Source organism: Acanthochromis polyacanthus, chromosome 1, assembly GCF_021347895.1.
Source record: "Acanthochromis polyacanthus isolate Apoly-LR-REF ecotype Palm Island chromosome 1, KAUST_Apoly_ChrSc, whole genome shotgun sequence".
Lineage (NCBI taxonomy): Eukaryota > Metazoa > Chordata > Actinopteri > Pomacentridae > Acanthochromis > Acanthochromis polyacanthus.
In genome coordinates, this window is record NC_067113.1 from 47,059,396 (window position 1) to 47,081,098 (window position 21,703).

General features: G+C 36.0%; 1 protein-coding gene across 4 annotated transcripts in view; it reads right to left on the minus strand.

The window, feature by feature from the left end:
• Nucleotides 1–21,703, minus strand: part of LOC110968973 (plexin-B2-like) — a 276,716-nt gene that overhangs the window by 178,182 nt on the left and 76,831 nt on the right. The window contains exon 2 of one of the 4 annotated variants that reach the window (XM_051949127.1): nucleotides 1,214–1,272. The exons of the other annotated variants lie outside the window; for them this stretch is intronic. The gene's annotated coding sequence lies outside the window, so the exon portion shown is untranslated. The remainder of the gene's footprint in view (nucleotides 1–1,213; nucleotides 1,273–21,703) is intronic. 4 annotated transcript variants of the gene reach the window in all.

Consider the following 21,703-nt stretch of genomic DNA (forward strand, 5'->3'; position numbering starts at 1 on the left):
TCTTTTAGACATAAATCCATTCAGTTTTGATCACTTTGTGGCAAAAATGTGCAGATTAATATCAGATTTGTCATTTTTAATATTCATAAAAACCCACATTAGCAGTTGAGGCTGAAGAAGTGCAGATTAAAACACCGTCTACACATCAGCGTGAGTTTTGAGAGTGTTTCATGAGCCTGAGCGGTCAATTAGAGCTGAAGCGTGTAAATTAATGAGACTGAAGCCGCGAGGTTTAAACCGCCATTTGACGGAAGGTTAATTATGCAGAGAAATGGCTAAAAAATCAGAACTTTAGAGGAGTCAACGCCCACACAGCGGAGTCGGACAAAGTAGGACTTCACTCGATAATTACACTTAATGGAGGCAACAGTCGGCCTCCAACTTTCCTCGACTCGAGCTAATCAGACGTCAGCCGTCCATGTAATCTGGACCAAACTAATCAACCTCCTACTCCACCAATCATCCCTGAGTCACAACACTTAGCGCCTGGCAGGACCATCAGCCTCCGGATTAAACCTCTAGACGCCTCATGGTTAGCACTGATTAAACCGATTGCATGCTGGTTAGGCAGACAACTTTAACAGGAATCCAGCTTCATGCAAAGAGATTTCAAAACAACAACTGCTGTTAACCCTGCAGGTCAAAGCTGACGAGTTTTAAAGTTTGAAAATGTGTAAAAATATATATTTTCACAGTGAAACTTCTGATGTCCACATTTTTTTACATTTTTGGGAAAAATGGTGAATTAGCACAGTCGAATGTCAGATTTACACCACCTGCCACAACACAGACAGCTAATTAAAATATTTAATTACAGATGTTTGGTCTGGAAGCATCTGAGCTTTCCTGAAGTAAATTCTGTAAATAATTCAACATATTGCTATAATTAACCGAGTCGACCTGAGCTTCATGTTCGTATTAAAGCAGGTGAAGCAGACATATGGAGCGTCTTCTACTTCTTCTGATGCAAACAGAGTGTCAGACATCCCAATTAAACCCATCAGATCATCCATCTGGGCTTGTAAAACACAATTTTTATTATAAAGAGTCTGGATCAGGTTTTATTCTGCACTATGAGTGTTGTAGTTTCATTAAAAAAACAAGACTTCAAAGAAGAAAGTTTAATAAGCATCTGTGAGCTAGTTGTCGATTTATTTCACTACAGACTAGGTGTATTTAAGTTTTTCAGCCATTTCCTCACACTTTCGCTCACCTGATTGAGCCGTTTGTTCCGACTGTTCACCACTCGGAGGGCTTTTTCCTCTGTGATGTCTAATGAACAAAGCAGAAGCACAAAGAGATCGATTCCGGTGAAAGTCGGATCAAACGTTACATCCTACACGTCAGAAAACAGAAGCTGCTCTTTACTTTATCTCCAGTCTCGTACCTGCGTTAATAATTCACAAACACTCCTACAAGCAGGATTTCTCATCTCCATGGAGCTCTGAATGTAGGCTGCAGCTGAATCATAAATAAATCTTTTATTTAACCTAACTGAGGTCGAACTGATGATTTTTTTTCCATCTTCTAATTAGCCTCTCATTAAAACTTGTTTGTTGCAGCTACCTGTCCAAAGATGTTTAATTTTGCAGCGATGTGGAAGAGAAAAAAGCAGCAAATCTTGATATTGAACGAGCTGGAAAAGCACCATAATGAAGAATCTGTTATGAAAATAGCTGCAGATTAGTTTTCTGTGGATCGATTTATTGATTAATCGCCTAATTGCTGAACAGACTAAAAGGCTGAAGGTGTAAACTGAGAAACCGCTGCATAGTTCAAGAACACAGATCCTTTTAAAGTCCATATTTTGCACATTTGCAGGCCTATAATTTTATCTTGGGGTCTACTCGAGTTTGTTTACATGTTTTAATGGTCAATAACACATTATTTGTTGCTCAAAAGAAGCAAAAGTGACATAACTTCAAACCAAAACCCTCAACAACAAAAAACACTGAGAGGTGACTGCAGTCTAAAAACCAATTCACTAATTAACATTTGATTAAATGCAAAGAAAGCCGATCAAAGGAATATGATTTAGATAAACCTTTTAAGTAGTCAATATTTTGTTAATTTGGTCATATTGTTATATCAACTCAATATTTTGTGTAATTTAAACTCAAATTTCTGCGTTAGTAGATTTAAAATTGAATCTAAGTTGAGACCATTTCATTAAATTGTCTAGAAAATTACATTTTTTTCACCTTAAAGTCTCCTTTATCTACTCAACATTGGAGAGACTTAAAAACATGAAAATATTACTTGAAACAACTTGTTTTTACAAAATCAACTTAAAAAAACATGTTTATGCAGCAAACCACTAAATATTTAACATATATCTGATTGTAGTGTTTATGTATTATTTATGGTTTTTTTCTATCATCATCTTTGCATCATGAGGGAAACAAAAGCTAAAAATTCACAATAAACTGGTTACATATTAGCAAGCAATTAAGTTAGTACATTTATTTATGTGTCTTACATAGTTGTTGCATGTCTCATAACAATTGGCCAAAAATTAATCTTTCCTTCTAACTACATTCTGTAAAAAATAAAAAATTCTACAATCCACTGCAAAACTGAGAACATATTTCTTACTCAGCTGTGATCGAGAATCACATGGCAAAAATTCCGAGAGTTTCAGGAAAACTGCGGAAAGTCTTAACACACAGCAGAGAAAATAACATATTTGATGATTAAACATTCAACATAAGGTGGTTAAATTCAAACTAAACCATTCCTAATTAAAAGAGGTCCATAAAAAGATCAAAAACTGTAGATGCTGACTGAAAATAAACATTTAATCGTGATACATTTGCCAGCTGTATCGTTAAGCACAAGGTTGCACTGGAAATAAGTGCTTTTGCTGCGTTCTGGCTCGGCTGCTTGAAATAAAAAGCCACTTTCAGGTGCTCTTTGCATCAAATAAAAGCTAAATATAAACTGTAACCCATATATTGAGATATGCTCAGCCACTATTCATCCTGTAATATATTCACCTGCAGATATTCTCCTCACAACCTCATTAAATCCACAAAAACACCACTGACTAACTCCATTTCTCTGTTTTTCTTTTCTTTCTTTAAATTCAACCGGCCTCTCGGTGTGCGTCCAGTTTCTCGCCATCGGTGCAGAACATTTTGCTTCTTCTACAAAGTCTTATTAAAAAGACAGAAGGGAACGCTGGGAGGATCCGAACATGTACCCTCTCTTTAATTAACTGGATATTTTGCATTCATCCGACCATCTGCCAATCGATCCTGCATGTATTCGGCGGTAAATACGACCGGCACACGGCGTCCTTGAGACTTAATAAACTCTCCGGCATTCAAGAGCAGTGGCTGTTCATGATTCCATGTATCATTAGCCTGCAGATCAGCGAAACTCCATTTGTGAAGCGAGTGTTTGTGCTCAGCGCCGGAGCCATTTATACATTTTCACATATATCCCCTAAAGAGTCATAGAAAATCGTATGGGAAGGATTTCAGCTTTTACTTGAATCACAACGAGGCTGATATATTTCCTTTATTAAGTGCTTTATAAGAGATAAGCGGGTGGCAGAATGATTGCAGCTTTGTTTTATGTAAAGCGCCGTTCACCTCCTCCATTTTTACAACATCCATTTAAAAATAAAACCGAGGCTCTGTAACCCTGAAGAGCACACTTCAGATTTAATGATTTTATAGAGCTCTTAACCCGTAAAAACCTAACAGTGGATAGGAAATACAGAATTTGTTCGTTTAAAATTGCTGAAATTAAGCCATTTATCAAAGCAAGAAACTGAAAAAAAAGAAATGCTGGTATTTTAATTTTTGTGAATGTATGTGTGATAAAGAAACAAAAGGCCAAAAATGTGCTCACAATCGTGAAATTTCATGTCTAATCTTAAAAACTTCACAAAAATAAAGCTTCTGCTTCATTAAAGTTCTGTAAAAAGCTAAAAATTATGCACTTCTCTGCAAAACTGTGACGCTATTCAAGACTAAGCTGCGACCGACAGTCACGTAGCAAAAATTCGTAAAGTTTTTAGGTTGAACTGCAAGTAGTGTTTCCACAGAGCAGTGGGGAACCAAGGGAAAAATAAAAATAAAAGCCTATTTGATCCATAAATTAAAAGCAGCATGGCTCAAAAACACTGAACAGAAGAGCAAGTTGTTATTCTACATGTTTTATTTTTTTAAAAACTGTCAAACAAACCATCTGCCACAGATTATGCAAAAAAATTAAAATTCTGCGCTCTTCAACGCAACTGGGAAACCAAGATTCAATTAGTTGTGACAGACAGCAAAGACTCAAAAATTAATGGATATTTAAGTTGAACTGAAGAGTGTTTTTACACCGAGCAGATATGAGACATATTAAAGAGAAAAAGAGGAAAATAAAGCATATTTGACCAATAAAATAAATGCAGCATGGCTCAGAAACAGTGAACAGAGGAGTAAGTTGTTGGAGATACATTCAGCATGGGGAAACATTTTTCTACAGTAGTAGTGGTAGTTTGTAGAGGTTGTAAAAATGTATATTCGACTTGTCAAACAGCCTTTTACAGCTTATGCAGCCACTTTTTTTCTCAGCAGTGACAGCATCTCTACAAACTGATTAAAGGTTTGTTTGTTTTTTAATTAAGATTTAAAGGTTCTGTGGTCAGATGAAACAAAAATTAACTATCTGGTCACAATGACCAGAAATATGTTTAGAGATAAGAAGCTGAGGTTTTCAACCCCAAGAACACCAAACCATCCATCAAGCATGAGGGCGGTAGCATCATGAGGTGGAGTAATGGAGGAGGACAGGGTTTATCAGCAAGTCAGTGACCTCAAACATACATCAAAAGTGGTTTTCTTCGTCTGCGTCTTCTTTTTCATCATCTGGTTACTCTTCTTTTGGTTCTTCTGGTTACTCTTCTTTTGGTTCTTCTGGTTACTCTTCTTTTGGTTCTTCTTCGTCATCTTCTTCCTTTTCTTCTTTTGGTTCTCCTTCTGGTTACTCTTCTTTTGGTTCTTCTTCATCATCTTCTTCCTTTTCTTCTTTTGGTTCTCCTTCTGGTTACTCTTCTTTTGGTTCTTCATCATCTTCCTTTTCTTCTTTTGGTTCTTTTTCTTTCTGGTGAAATTGTAAAACCTTCTTCAGACTTTTTAACTTTGCGAACTCCTCCAAAACACAATAATATCCAGGAGAAAGTCAAAATTGGACACCAACACCACAACAGAGTGTCGTATCCGCACTCTTATTGTGAGACTTTAAATAGGACTTTACCCTGCTACGATACAAAAACCACAGATAAACTAGCAGTTATAGCAATCATCACTTCAGATGTTGGTATAGACCGACAGATTATTGCATAAAAATGGTGTTTAAACAACAAAAATGCCAAAATCAATTTAAAAATGGACTTAAAATGGAGATGTCTTTGAAGGGTAGCTTCCCACCAGAGGCTTAAATGAGATGTTAACTCTCTGGGTGTGTCCATGACTGCAGGGTTTGGTTAGAGGCGCAACGGCTTGAACAGATTGGTCAGTAACACAACTGTTGAGTTCTTCAGGATTTCAGCATGAAGCCTTTTCAGTGAGGCTTCACAACAAAGCGTGGAAAAACAGGCTGCAAACCAAGGTTCATGCGCATCGGTTTGAAAGGTCTGAAATGGTTTTATTACATCACTGAAACTCGAACATTTTCCAGCTTCTCCAGCTCAAGTTACTCACAGCAGTTAGGATGCTCTGCTGTTGAAGAGAAGAGGGGGGGAAAAAAGCCCCGGTGGGTTGAAATCCAATAAAACGAAGGAGTTAACGCTGGCATTCTTGGAATTCCCCCTCCCCTGTAATATCGATGCCGGTATCAAATGACTGAAGAGGGGAGAAGTGTGTCAAGACATAGGAGTCGAGTAAACAAAGAGAAAAAATGCATCAAAACACAGCGAGGAGGAGGAGATGCTGCTCGGATGACAGATGGAGGACGAAACGGCGCGATGCGATTTGCAGGTTGACATGTTTTTTCGTGGTAGTCGGAGTCTTTTAAATTAGCAAAAGCGCCGGTACAGAGGGAGGAGAGGAGGCTTGTAAATGAGTTTTTTTAAATGTGAAAACAGGGCGGTGCAGCCTGGAGGAAGCGAGCGGCTGCCAGGTCGGAGCAAGAACGCTGGCAAAACGTGCAATTAATGATGAAACGGGGTGAAACTGCTCCGTGTGAAGACGGGTCGTAGTGCCATTACGTAACCGGATGAACTGGTTAAACGGGTTATCTGTTGACCGATGTAATGACGGCAATAACAGATGTCAAACTTCCTCCAAATCTACTGTCAACAAGAGCAAAACTACAGGTTTTCATTTATGAATGTGGAACATTTTTATCTCGTTCCAGTCAGGTGTTGCATTTAACCTTCTCAACTCCAAACAGCAGGTTCTGGGTGGTTTTTTTTTTTGCCACATTTTTATTTAAATTGACTCGTTTTTTGCCACAATATGAAGTCCTGCCCTCTATGGAAACAACACAACCATAAAAATTAGTTATAATGCATTTTACACAAGGATTTATCAGTATGTACCAATATCAGAATCTAGTTTTTGTGGTTTCTTTATTCCAGCAGCGTGAACATTCAAAGGCACAAATGCACAAACTGTACTCTGCTGTGTTAATGCTCAAGTTTTAGTTTAATTTAGTAGGTTTGTGTGACAGTTTACTCATTGATATTTTATCTTTTGGATACGTCCACAAGGTATAAAACACCCTTAAATTTTCAAGGAGCTTTTAAAATGTCGCCTGTCGGAATAAGACAATTAAAAACTGTGAATTTTTTAATTATTTTTACAAAAATTAGGGGAAAAAACCTGGAATTGTGCCTACAAGTGTTAAACAATGGTGATTCCACATAGTACAGATGTTTTACTGCTTAAATCAAACCACTTTAAGCTTATAGAGCCAGAAATGAAGAAACTAAAGCTGAATTTCTTTGATTATTCATGTTAGAAAAACTAAAAAATAACCTGGAATCAATCTGTACACAGTTTTTCCAAGTACCCACAGGTGTTACAAATACTAGAAAATAAATGGGGACTACAGATATTTGACAATTTCTAATTTGTTTTCAGATTTTTCTCCTGTTCACTCTATGGAAACACTGCTTGCAGTTCAGCTGAAAACTCCTCATGGCTTCTTGGTCGGAGCACAGAACCTTGTTTTTTGTTTTTTTACAGAGTGTGATGCAAACATTTTATTTTTTTGGTGAATTGTTGAATGAGGCTTGTAGAGTCAAGTTATTTTGACAAAATAAGCTTTGATCAGAAAGCTGAAAAACCAATGATTAGGGCAGTTTTTTCCAGTTTCTTGTTCAGAAAAATGGTGTATTTTTGGCGTTTTGTGTTGGTTTTTAATACAGCATGCTTTCCGCTGTCGAGTTTTGGGATGAAACCAGCGGTTTTCTGACTTCTTGGCTTCTTACATAAAGCAGCGTGTAGTCAGACTCACATTTCACACGTCTCCATATAACTGTCAAGTGAATTTGTGACCAACTTTCGAAATGCCTCAAAAACAGTAGGAGATGCCAGAAACTAAACCATCTGTTTGCCAGCCACTAAAAAACCCCTCAGAGACAGAAAAATGAAATTTTGTTCATCTACAAGCAAACAATGGAGAGAAGTTTACAGGAAATGCTTTTCTTTTATGTCAAATGTTCACAGTCAGGATCAATTCAGAAAAGGTTGTTTGCATCTTTTTTGGTCCTTTTGTATTTTTTTTTCTGAAGCAATAATTCAAAATGTGCATAAAATATATAAAAGCACTGATGGTAAACATCATTAGCACTCAGTGGAGAATGTTTACAACCACCTGACAAATACTTCAATTTTCCCTCTAGTTTGGTCTCCACCAAGCAACAAGATAAGCTTTTATCTTATCTGTTCAATTTTAACCTGCTTCAGACATCCAGTACATAGTTTTATTTGTCAGTGCTTTTATTTACCTGAATGTTTTTTTAGTTTTAAGTGCTTGCACTAGTGAGGAGCATTTTATCGTTTCATTGTGAATGCAGATACTTAGCAAAATGATGCTAAAGCAGTCTTGAATCTTGGGCCACCGTAATTGCATTTTACAACCAAAACATGTCAATTAGCACCGCCACTAAACTGTGACACTTCGTTTATTCTCACGTACTTTCATTTCAATAAAATAATCCAACAGCTCAGCAAAAAACTGATTTTTTTTCAAGATTGGAGCAACACTGAGAACAGATTTGTGGTTCTTTCGTCTCCTATTAAACTTGTTTGGAGTCTCAGATTTATCTTCTGTCTCTGAATTTAAAACTGGATATAAAATGGTTCAGACACACTGATGCTTCACTGCTAAAAACGCAATAAAATGTCAGTCAGAGGGATCCAACCGGCACTTTTACTGCAATAATTTACTGGTAATTCTCATGTGCATCGACTTTTCAGGCAGGATTTCTATGTGTAACAGAGTATTTTAAATTTCTTTGAATCCTAAAGAACCTGAACACTTCATCGCTGATTAAAAGCATCAGGCCTCAATTTTTACTCCTTTTCGCCAAGACTCTGTATAAAATGTTCCAAGGAAAGACGCCTTTTAAAAGAAGCTTTACAATAGATGAACAGCTTTTTTATTTTTTATTTTAAATTCAAATAACATCATGAACTTTTCTGACATAAAGGATGAATATCATTCTTGCTGAGCCCCCGACGGTCTGAAATTACTAAGCCTTGGCAGCTTTTCTTTGCACCAAAAGAATTCTATAAGGTGCTAAAGTTGGAAGTCGTGGAGCCGAGAAATGTGATATTTTTTGCGATATATTTCCTCATTATTCCAAAAATTAGATTTTTTTTAGCAAACAAAATGACACACAATCAGACAAAAATGGAAGGAAACTATGCAGAATGGAGAAAAAATGAACAGGAAGTTGTTTTCAGGCAGAAATATTTGACTGAGTGGAAGGTTGGAAGTTGTTTTGGTGAAGTATCCGGTCAAGGTGACACAGTTTACAGCATTTGTTAATGACTCTGATGAATAAACGTTAGAACTTAAGTCTCATCCAACAACATTTTCTGCTTATACTTCTCTGTAACCAAGGCAAGAAGACTAAATACTCGGGGGGGAAAAAACAACTAAATACTGGAAGCTCTTTTCATGTAAATATTTAAATGTACGCCCTCTAAAGAACATTCCATTTAATGATTTCCGCCTTTTAAGTCTCAAATACTGACCCACTAAACGCTTGAAAAGTGACTCTGAAAAGTGAGTCTTTGTAAAATATGACAGCTTTGATTTACAGTAGTTACAATGGATTCCAATGGCAACCCGTACTTAGAGCGGAGAAAAAAAAGAAAAAAAAGGTGGCAATCTAGAGCTGAAACCATTATTCCATTCAATGCTTAGTTCGCTGACGGGAAATTAATTGCTACAATCATGATCACCATTTATCGAGCTAAAAGTCATCATTCTCCACTTTCAGCTGCTTAAAAGCGAGGATTTGCTGCTTTTGTCTGTTTCACAGCGGTTTAAATGTGTTATCCATGAGTTGCAGAGAGATCAAAGATGTAAAGACATTAATGGTGCTGTGGTGGCTGTTTTGAAATAGCTCCTGACACCGACAGATTATGAAAGCTCCTGTTAGCGGCAGCCCGATCCAAAGCACATGGACAAAGAGAAAGATTCCCTCTGGAGGAACTTTCTGTGGTCAGATGAAACCAAAAACTTAGCAGAAATATGTTTGGAGAGAAGATTCTGGGGCTTTCAAGCCCAAGAACACCAAACCATCTTTCAAGCACGGTGGTAGCAGTATCATACTCTGGAATAATGAAGGAGGAGGATTGGATTTTTTAATCAAGACTATGACCCCTAACACACATCAAAAGTGGTAAAAACATGGTTAAATCGGGCTAGGATGTAGGTTTTAGACTGGTCTCCCCAAAGTACCGACTTAAACCCATCAAGAACCTGTGGACTGATGAAGGAACAAGTCTGAGTCAGAAAAACAACAATCCTAACATGTAATAAAAACCTACTGATCACGTGGATGAAGGAAAGGCCTTCTGGAGCAAAGTTCTGTGGTCAGATGTAATAAAAATTAAGTATCTGGTCACAATGGCCAGAAATATGTTTTCGAGATAAGAATTTGAGGCTTTCAGTCCCAAGAGCACCAAACCATCCATCAAGCATGGTGGTGGCAGCATCATGCTGTGGAGTAATGGAGTAGGAGGATCGGATTTCTTAAGACAATGACCTTTAACATACATCAAAGTCTTCTTCCTCTTTATTTGATTCTTCTTTTTTGGTTCTCTTTCTTCTGGTTTCTCTACTTCTTGTTCTTCTCCTTCTGATTCTTTGTCTTCTTCTGGTTCTTCTTGTAGTTCTTCTTCTGGGTTCTCTACTTCTTCTTGTTCTTCTTCCAATTCTTCTATACCTTCTTCTGTTTTTTTCTCCTTCTTCGGGATCTTCTCCCTCTGGTTATTTTTGTTCTTCTGATTATTTTTCTGCCGGTTCTTCTTTTCGTTCTTGTTCCTCAAGTTCTTCTTCTTTATTTGGCTATTATTATTCTTCTGGTCCTTTACCCGTTTTTCCTTCTTCTGGTTCTTCTTCCGGTTCTTCTTCCATCACCTCCTCAGCAACCAGCGTTGTATTTAAAGACCTATAGCTGGTATTTCAGTTCTGGTGGTTTTCTGCAGACTGCTCCTTTAAACACCAATTATCAGCCATTGGCAGGTTTTGAAACAAAAGCGCAACAATCTATTATGACTACTCATGTTAAAAAGCTTTTGTTTCCTCTGCTAGCCTGCATTTCCAAAAGGGATCGCCTTATCTTGAGCACATTATGCAGCTGCTGCAGGCTCAAAAACACAGTCTGAGGTTGTAATAATCAGTGAGTTTTTGAACTGAGGATTAATTAAAGGTGGTATTCTTCAAAGACACTCTTTTTTTCCCGTCATCAATCTTGGACTGTCTTTCACTTTCTGTCATCCTGTGTAGTGTTTCTTGCCTCACTGTTTGCTGTGCGGTTAATCCACAGTGGCATGGAAAAGGCTTTACACAAACGCTCACACAGGTCTGCGCCTGAAGTGGAAGCCTTGCAGACATGGGATTTCCTTTCACGTCCAATTGAGACCAAAGAAACTTGGTGAGAAGAGCGTGAACGAGATAAGCTCCCCACAAACATCTGTGCAAATACTACGGAGGCACAAACACAACGTTAACGTGATATAACCGGTGGCTTATAAACCTCCCCCACAGAGACGTTGCCGGTGCAGGAAAGCGACCGCCCCCCACCCACCGACTCCACGTCTGTCTTTGTGGGAGTGTGTGGACAGGAATTTGTAATTACAACGTGGAGTCTGAGCAGCATCCGATTAAGATCCAGAGGTTTTTATGGCAGGCCTTTGAAGAGCTCAACCTGCTCAACCACAGACTCAAGCCAAATGTGACGCTTCGGTCCGGACGAAAATGTAAAATGCAACCAGACACACTGCACAAAGAGCTGTGAGATGCTCAGTACACAGCATCGGTGTATTTCTATCCATATCTTACTCTAAAAACTGTGTTTATAACTGCAATATTATGGAAAAAAATCAGTGGTATCCTAAATATTTGTTAAATTACAGATAACATCTAACAAAATCACCAACATTTACATGTTGACTGTAATAGGAAAATATATATATTCAAATAAATAATACATATTTAGGAAATAGTAAGTCATTCTTTTACAGCATTTGACCCCCCCCCCCCAAAAAAAAAAAACACACAATTTTTGCTACATTTACATCAGCCAAAAAAATGTGGTATTGTACATTTATTAAGGCTTGAAAAACTGGTATTTTACAGATTTTCCAGTGTTTTTAAATAATAAATAATATCTAATAAAAATAATAAGTATATGTAAAATAATAAGTCATGCCAACATCAACAATCTATTTTTTATTTACAAATGGTAACTCTTTTATAACGTCTGACTGTAAAAATACACTATTTTTTGTACTTTATTTAAATCAGAAAAAAATAAGCATTTTTCAAATATTTGTCTTTTTTCCTATTGTGTGGTGACTGAACTTGTGTTTTTTTTTTACTACATATTTCCCCGTTTTGGTAAATTACAGACAATATCACAAATAAAGTATTAATTTATATGTTGACTGTAAGAGAGAAAATAGTGCAAATAAAAAGCTGTTGCAACAGTAATTTTTTAAAAAAACTTTTTTCTTTTTACTTTATATAAATAAGCCAAAAAATGTGTTACTGTACATGTATGTTGTATGTTTATTGAAGCTTTTTTACAAATGGTAATTTATTATTTTATGATGTCTGACTGTAAAACTACACTCTTTATTATATTTTAATCAGAAAAGAATCATTTTTAAAATATCTGCATTTTTTCATTGTGCAGATATAGAAAAAAAACTGGGAAATAAAATTCTATGATTTCACAGATTTCTCAGTTTTGTTAAATTACAGATATCTAGCAAAATCATGTTGACTGTAATACAGAGAAAATGTCCACATTTAAAAAAAAACATTTAAAAATGTCTTTTTTTCAAAAATATAATTCTGAAAAACAGATTTCCCAGTTTGAGTAAATTACAGATTAGAAGAAAGTAAATAACACTGTTCAACAAAAAGTAAATATATGCATTCTTACAAAATGGTCATTTATTCTTTTACAATATTTGACTAAAAAAACTTAAATATATTAACTGTACTGAAATGAGAAAAATTATTTTGCTAATTTACAAATAATATAACAGCAGTAAAATCACAGAATTAGAGCACATAATGTGTGTGTGTGTGTATATATATATATATATATATATATATATATATATAAAATGTATATTAACATCTGCATTTGTAGAAATAGCAACCCGTTCTCTTACTAGGTGAGCATAAAATGACACTTATTGTATTTATGACTGATAAAACATTTCACAGATATTTGCTGTTTTACCATTTTTACAGTTTATCTTTTTCCACCATTATTTTTTTAAAGGATTGCTTTACAGATTAATAAATATTGAGATTAAAATGGCAAAAACTTCCAAGAAATAATAAAAAAATATCTAAAGATTTATTGGAGCATTTATGAGCAAGTTTTGGTTTTATTTTCATCATGTGGACTGTTTTGCGCCACTTACTTTCCCTCTTACTTTCCAGCTGCGCCCAGAAAAACACATAAATTGTGACGAAGCCGGAGCATGTGGCAGCAATAAACTGATGCTTCTTTTCTGAACTGCGGCTCATGTTTTTTATTGTGTTTTGGAGAGCGCAGGGCCAAAGCGTGGAGGCAGAAGACTGATGATATGCAGCACAGATAGAAGATCGTATCGGGATGCAGGATATTGTGGCCACATGGATTCTGCTGGAGGCCACCGGCAACAACCAGGCGTTAAATCAGCGCTATCGGTGTCGCAGCGCTCCAGAATTAAACCGACCACTTATTCTCACATCAAACGACGCGACGACACCGCAGCCGTCTTCATTTTTAGCAACTTTCAGCTCGTTGTTTTGGCGGTTCACCCTCACAGCTATAATCCATTTTATTTACAGCAGCAGGTCAACAAATAAGCTCTGAAACGTTCCGCTACTGGTTGAAAATACATCATAAAATAGTCAGAGCACAAGGATTTTGATGCAAAATAAGGCAAATTAGCTCTTATTTTTGCTGCTTGATACAAAAGGAAAACTCACATGGTTCCCATTTTCTGTGACTAATCTACAACAAAGTCTGCCTGATAGAGCATCATTTGCTCCAATTTAAGGGTTCTTGGAAACACTGAGCTTATTGTTTTAGCTTAATTTAAAAGAGACAGAGTTTGTCGACATGTTTGCTCCACATGTGCACGGCAAAATGAAAGAGAAGCAGAGGATAAAAACTGAAAAGGAAGATTTGTTTGCGGAAAAAAACTTGGACCAAACCAGGCCGCATGACTAATTTATTTGGTCGTTCAACCCTCTGAAACCCAAAATACAGCCACAGGTTTGAAAGGCATGTTATTGATTCAAGAAGAAGCCAAAGTGACACCGTTTATCAAAGACAGAAACTGTAAAAACACAGAGAATTGGCCGATATTCAACTTTCCAACAGTCCTTGAACTAATCGTGTGTTACACGCCATTCCAAAATCATAGTATTTCATCAAACTCACTTTACTCTACATGTATTTTTCTATAAAATTCTGTGTTTTTAGTAACTGAAGAGCCATGACGGACTCCACTGGGACCATCAGTCAAATGATAAAAATTCTGACACTTTTTCAGCTGAACTGCAGGCAGTGTTCACAAAAAGTATGGAACTGGAAAGACATCCAGTGTACAAAACTTTGTTATTTTTCTCCCAAATCACAGTATGCAGATTGCAAACAAAAGTAAAATGCCACGATGCCAGTTGGCGTGTCATCTTCGGAAAGCACACCATTTATCAAAGCAGGAAACTGTAAAAACAGACAGTCCTTGAACTATTCATCTGCAATAAGCATTTTGTCAGGATGTGTAGTCAAATCAAAGCTAAAAATTCATCAAAATTTCCTTATTGTGCCCATTTCAGGTAAAGATTCTCCAAAATAGACCATTTGCGACAGTTCAGTAAAGAAAAACAACCAAATTTATTCTTTAAATTGTCATTTTTCATCAAACTGCAGGCAGTGTTCAAGACAAATATGAAATTGGAATGACATCCAAGGCAAAAAAACTTTATTTTTCTCCCACATCACAGTATACATATTGCAAAAAATCTTTTTTTTTTCCATTATCATGCAGCTTTACTACCCTCTCAGCATCAAACAACAGCAAAAAAGGCTAAAATGTGAAGCTAAATGAATGCTGTTCTTGCTCCACCTCCAATAATATGTCAGCATTTTTGCACAATATTCAGCTTTTTGAGTAGCTTTGCATTAAAGCTGCGGTCAAGAAACTCTAGAACAATCTGTATTACTCTTTGCACTCCCACACTGAAAGCAACGACAGCCTTTTCAAGGCTCAACCTGAAGTGTTTCTGAAGAATCTGAACCCAAACAGTCTTTATGCAATCAAAGGACGGCCTTCTACCAACAAGACGTATTATGTAAAATGAAAACACACAAAATGGGAGGATAGAAGAGCTCCTATTTTGTCTTTGTCAGACTCAACCACAGTTGATTAATGTTGGTTTCAACAGACAGCAGAGGACAGTGGGTTACGCTGCCATGTAACTGGGTCACGGTTAGAATTCAACGTGCTGACCACAGCTGCCCTCCTGCATACAAGACAAAAACAACTTTGTAAAGCTTCATTTCACGGCCAAAACTGTCCCTCGGCTTGCATAATCCAGCTTTTGATAGAACGACAACCACATGGCTTCTATTTTGTTCAGTGATTCATCACGTAAGTCAAGAAATGTTCTACAATTTGCCGATGATATGCCGTTATCAGTTTTAAATAAGGTGCACTGAAAATGAAATTCTTACCGATTTGAAGACATCCGATAAGAATCTGCGAAACTTTATTCACCTTTTTTTGCTGCCCTAGTTTTTTACAGAACATATGTGAATATAAAGTGCTTTTATTGTCAACGCCACAGGTCTTCTATGGTGTTTCCTCCCAAAGTCAAACATATTTCCACCTCAGAAACACAATTCATAAATTCACCGGAGCTATAAATGTGCTCATCTGTCTCTCTGTGTAAAAATGGCTTTTATTGTTGATTGATCGTTACTCATGGCCAAAAAGGGTGGAGCTGTGGGTGGGCTGTTGCAGAGACCATTGTCAAAGTAGAGCAATTCATGTATTTTAAGGGTAATCGGTGGACAAAAACAACAACACCAATACTGAGAAAAATGCTGTGATAAAGAGTCGATGCCTAATCTAAAGCATCAGTAACTTTCCTTGGAAACTTCTCAGTTTGTTACAGAATATATGCGTTTTTAGCTGAATACAAAGCACTTTCATCAACTCCACTGGTCTTCTATGGTGTTTCCTCCTAAAGTCATTAAACACATTTCCACCTTCGAAACACAACTCATAATTCACCGCTAGTAAACAGCGAGAAATGTGCTCATCTGTCTCTCTGTGTAAACAATGGCTTTTAATGCTAATTGGCAGTTACTCGCCGCCAATGAGATATTGCCAAAGTAGAGCAATTAATGTATTTTATTGGTAGTCAGTGGATAAAAAGAAAAATACTGATACAGAGGGGTCTCTACTTACACTGGCATTCTGTTCCCGTAAGTTGGAACTCTAATAAGTACGCAAGTATGTCACTCGCCTACGCTAACACAGTGGTAAAATCATAATCAAAGATTTTTCTGCCATCAGAAGAGTGTGACTTAAGCTTGGGAGCCATGATGAAGTTCAAAAAGTTTCCAAAAAACAACACAAATGAAAGAAACCAAATGTCGCACAATCCAATGTGGCGTACAACCGGCGAATGTAAAGAAAGTCGTCTTCCTGTTATAGCGCCACATGACGACATATTCACCTGCTCCGGCTAGTTCCCACTAGAAAATTGTTTTAATGCCGCTAACAACATATCTTACTAAATAAATCTTACTAAATTTATGGGTGATGTAACTAGGGCTGCAACTCATGCACGATGGAGCGCGATCTATCGTAAACACAGATGTCAGCGTTTACTATACAGCTGTATCTAAATGCGGACATCTGCGCTGCATCGTGCATACATAATATATGTACGATGCAGCGCCGACATCCGTCCATGTTCCGCACTCCGGTCGGACGCTGCTCAGACGATTAGTCAACGCGTCGTTAGTTGCAGCCCTTGATTGAACCACAAAACACTGTAAAACATTGTAAACCGAAGACCTAGTGTACTCAGAAAAATGCTGCGATAATGAGTGGATGCCTAATCGAAAGCATTGGTAACTTTTCTCGGAAACTTCCCATTTTTTTCCACCAGACTAAAAACTAATCATTGCTGGTTGATGCAACATTACCAGAGCAGGAATGTTGCCACGGAAAGCAGATATAAAATTCTAATATGCTGTAAATTAAGAGATTCACCAGTGTGAACTCATTTTGTCAGTGTTTGAATGCAACATTTCAATTATATTTATAAATTCCTATCATCTCTAACTGAAGGCACAGCACTCTGGGTTTCTTCTAAGGACTGCTACTCATTTAATCAATAAATAACCCTTAAAATTGTCCCAACAACGACACAGTCTCTAGCCTTTACAGTACAATGTGTTCACCCATAACAAACGCATACATAAACCACTGTTTACACATCCTCCATGCATCTCCACCACCTGCAGCCAGAAACAGGCTTTGACGCATGGATAGTGCAGGAAATCTGCTGCTGCCAGCTCAGGAAATATAATACACAACTTCACACTTTATTGGCTCATCAGGCACGAGGGCTCATGTTTGAAAGAAGCCAGAGAAAGAAGAGCGTGTGGGCAGTAAACAAATGTAATTACCCGAGTGGAGAACTTTCCAGCAGGCGCTATTGATTTTCTGTGCTGCTGAAAAGTTGCTGCTCTGAGAAGGCAGAAGGAAAAGACAAATGTAGGAATTAATCAAACATCGCTTCCACAGAAAGCTGCTGCAGTCAGTCAGATCTGGAGTGACGTGTTTGATGGATTGCATTCGTTTGGATCCGTGATTATCAATATTAACCTGGTTTTCTGTTGGAAAAACGCCTCCACAGTCAATTCTAGTGACTGTTTATTTAGACTGAATGAATAATAGATGTTGTATTAGCAGCTTTAGAAGCAGAAATGTGGAATTACTTATTTGTTTTTCATTACTTACACTGTTAAAAAACAGCTTTGTTAAATTATAGATAATAGCTATTAAAATCACAGAAAAAATATTAATTTCTATATTAACTGCAACCATAGAGAACAGGAGAAAATCTATAGTATCGTAAATGGTAATTTCATTATTTTTTAACATTTTCTTAAAAAATTCTTGACCGGATTATCTGCTGTTATTTAGGGGGAAAAGTATATCAGAGATTTTATAAAATGCTTAAAAAAAATTTATTTTAGTTTTGTTAAATTACAAATAACATCTAATGAAATTACAATAAAAATTAATGTACATATTTCTGCTTTTAAAATAAGGGCACATTTAGTACATAAAATCTTTTGACTGTAACAGCACATTATTTTCATTGGATATAAATCTATAAAAATAATGTATAGATAGTTTCAATTATTTAAAATATATTTTTTGATTAGATTTTTTTGAATTTACCATGTTTCTGTGTTTTGTTCAATTTCAAATAATATCTAACAAAATCACAAAAAAATTACTTCACAACATATTAGCTGTAAATGTACAAAATATCTCCACATAAAAATCCATATTTTTGTAAAGGTTAGTATTTTTTAAACAATTCTTGATTTTTTAAAAAGAAAATTGTATTTAAAATCAGCAAATAATATTTCACAAATACCTGCTGTTATGAATAATATGAATAAAACAGATATACTAAAGAATTTCAAAAATGTTTATGAAAAAAAAGTTATTTTACAGATTTTCCCAGTTTTGCTAAATTAAAATTAACATCTAGTAAATTAGAGTAAAAAAATTCCATGTTGACGGTAAAAAAAAAGGCCAATATTGTACATAAATGTCCACATCAAAAATCTGTATTTTTTTAATAAACTGTAATTTTTTTTATAAATTATACTAATTTATTTTTAACAATATGTATATATGTAAAACTACACTCTTTAATTGTATGTAAATCAGCAAAAATATTATTGTACAGATAATTTCAGTTATTTGAAAGGACTGTATTTTAAGGACCGAGAAATTTCAATACATTTTTAAATGATAATTTACAGACTTCCTGTTTTGTTAAATTGCAATTGATACATTAAAAGTATAGAGACAGTAAATACAAAAAAAAGGTTTTAATAAAAACAGGCTGCAACTGCACATAAAAATGAAAACATTTATAGATAGTAAATAAGCATTACACTGTTTAATTGTGTTTTAATCAGCGATATATATTTATTTATAATAATACTTGCTGTGTTTTTTCATAGTTTCTACAGTTTTGTTACTGTACTTCACCATTCTTTAACAGATTTAACACCTATGATGTTCAAGTTTTTTATCTTCTTTTTTATACATTGTACATCTGAAATGTCAATAAATAGTGCAAGAAAGCAGAACATGTGAAATACACTGAATCCTGCTTATTACAAGAGCGTTTATCAGCAGATTTCACTGTAAATCAGAGTGGAGGTGAGTGAATAACACACCGCCTGTCACAAGTCAACAACAAACCGTCTCGTCAGGGGAAAAACTTCATAAATTATTCATTCCTGACGTCCATAAGGAAGCTTTTTTCCCCCCACGATAATCGTCATTCAAAGCAAAATCAGTCCTCCAGATACTTGATGACACAGAAACGAGGTAAGAGAAACTGTAATAATAGAACGTAGCTCGTATAAACAGTTTTCTGTCTGCAGAGAATAGTTTGACCTCAATATCACCTTTTAGCAAAATAATAACGGCCAAAAAATAATAAGAATACAGCAGCTCTAAAGACCACCGCACGGATCAACAACCTCTGGAAATTACCATTCAGAGGAGCTCCACTCAAAGGTGAACTTGAAGAAAGTCGAGAAAAAGCCGGCGTACGCCAGTTTCATCCTTTAACCCTGAAACCAGAACTTGAAAAGGGAAAAATCCATCCTTAGAATGGTACATTGTGCCGTTTCGATAACTCTCCCAGGACTGACTTTAAAGACTCCACTCATTCATGTTACTGAATTTTACTTTTGCAGTAGATTTGCTCCGTGACACCCTCTCAGAAGTTGGATTTTACAGACGTGCATTCTTTACTCTGACATTTATGCCTTCTTGAGGTTTTATAGCGGATTTACAAGATTTCTGAAGTCATTCTGATAAAATTACAAGACAATTCTGGGACGCGTAGACCTATAAACCTCAGTTACACAGTCTTCTCCTAAAATGACCCGACTGCACCTGGTTTGTTGGATCCTTTACTTCGCTTTAAGCCTCCTAACGATCATACAAACCGACTCTGCAATCATAAACACATCACTCGAGTACTTCTGTGTCATTAAGATCACATTACAAATCACTAGAGATCCCCAGTTAATACCAGATCAAGGCTTCAAACACAGACTTTGCTCATCTCATGCGAATGCGCCACATAAAACAAAGACATTTGAATAAATTCTGATTCATATGAAGTCCCAAGATACCAGTAGTCATATCTAAAGGGGGCTTTAGTCTCATTGTCTAACGCCTCATATCTGAATTTACAGCGTTTGTTGTTTGATACCGTTTCGAATTGCAGCTTATATTCAAAATGGACTCATTGTTTAGTGCAATGATAGAAGGCTAATTTATTAGAATTATGACTGGATATGTGTGTGTAAAAGAGACAAAGAATATGCATGAATTAAAAACTAATTTTCTGAGATAACCACGAACAAGAGCACATTTTGTCGACATAAGTGACGTATCTGACTCTGAAAACAACAACCTATCCAACAGTCAAAACATCTCAGTCAAGAACAAAGCAGTGAACAGACTACGAGCATGGCGAAAAATATAAAAACAATTAGAAAATCACTCTAGATGGAAGCTCAAGTTCGACTTTAGAGAAAGATTCAGTCAATGGCACCAAAAACAATTAGTGTTTTGAACCCAGGCATAAAACTTGGGCCTATTCCAGCAAGTTTACCAAATAATTCAGGCTTATTTCAGTTAGCCAAACTTACTAACAGGTGTTTTTGATTCCATATAGCAAATTCATACTGGAAAATTATGCTTGTTCCAGTTCCAAAAGAAAAGTCGAGTTTAAACCCGACATGAATGAACTTAAACCAGTCAGTACTAAACCGATTCAGGCTCATTTGATAAACAATCTTATATTAGTTGGGTTAGGGTTCATAATTTATGATGACAGTGTCTAGCTGTAGTTTAACATTAGTGAAGGTAATCTCTGCAATTTCTAATGATATTGCATGGGTGTCAAATATGCGGCCCACGAGCCAAAACCGGCCCTCCAGAGGGTTCAATTCGGCCCCCAGGACGACTTCGTGAAGTGTAAAAATTACAGAGAAGACATGAACTGCAAATTGTAAACTTGTAAAATTATAAATTTAAAATAATTTCTCAACCATGACATGTTTTGATCATAAAGTCAAATATTTGATTGTTCATTGCTCTTTTGTCATTTTGTGTCTCATTTTTGTAATATTTTGTCTTGCTTTTGTTGTTTTTGTCTAACTTTCGACGTTTGTCTCATGTTTTTGTCATCATCTCTCCTTTTTGTCTCGCTCGTGTTTTTTGTCTATTTTTTGCCATTTTGTTTTTTGCTTTTGTCATTTTTTGTTTCATTTGTGTCATCCGCATAATTTCTTGTCTTGTTTTTGCCATTCTCTCTTGTTTTGTCGCTTTGTAACTTTTTCAGATTTTTTTGTCTGTTTTTTTGTTGTTTTTCTCATTTTGTGTCTCATTTTTGGAATATTTTGTCTTATTTTTGTTGCTTTATTAAAGTGAGGAAAAGTAGCATTTTGTGTGATTTTTGCAGGGCTTAATCCTCAATATGTAAATTATTTAAGTAAATCATGTGTTAAATAACACTGATTTCAGTAGTTGTCTTAGGTTTGCTTTATAAAATGTTGTCCGTTTATGTTGCATGCTGGCATTTTTATTAACCTGTTGAATTTGTTTTTATTTTCTAATTTGACAGTAGTTTCACTGTAAAGCATTAAATTTGTTTT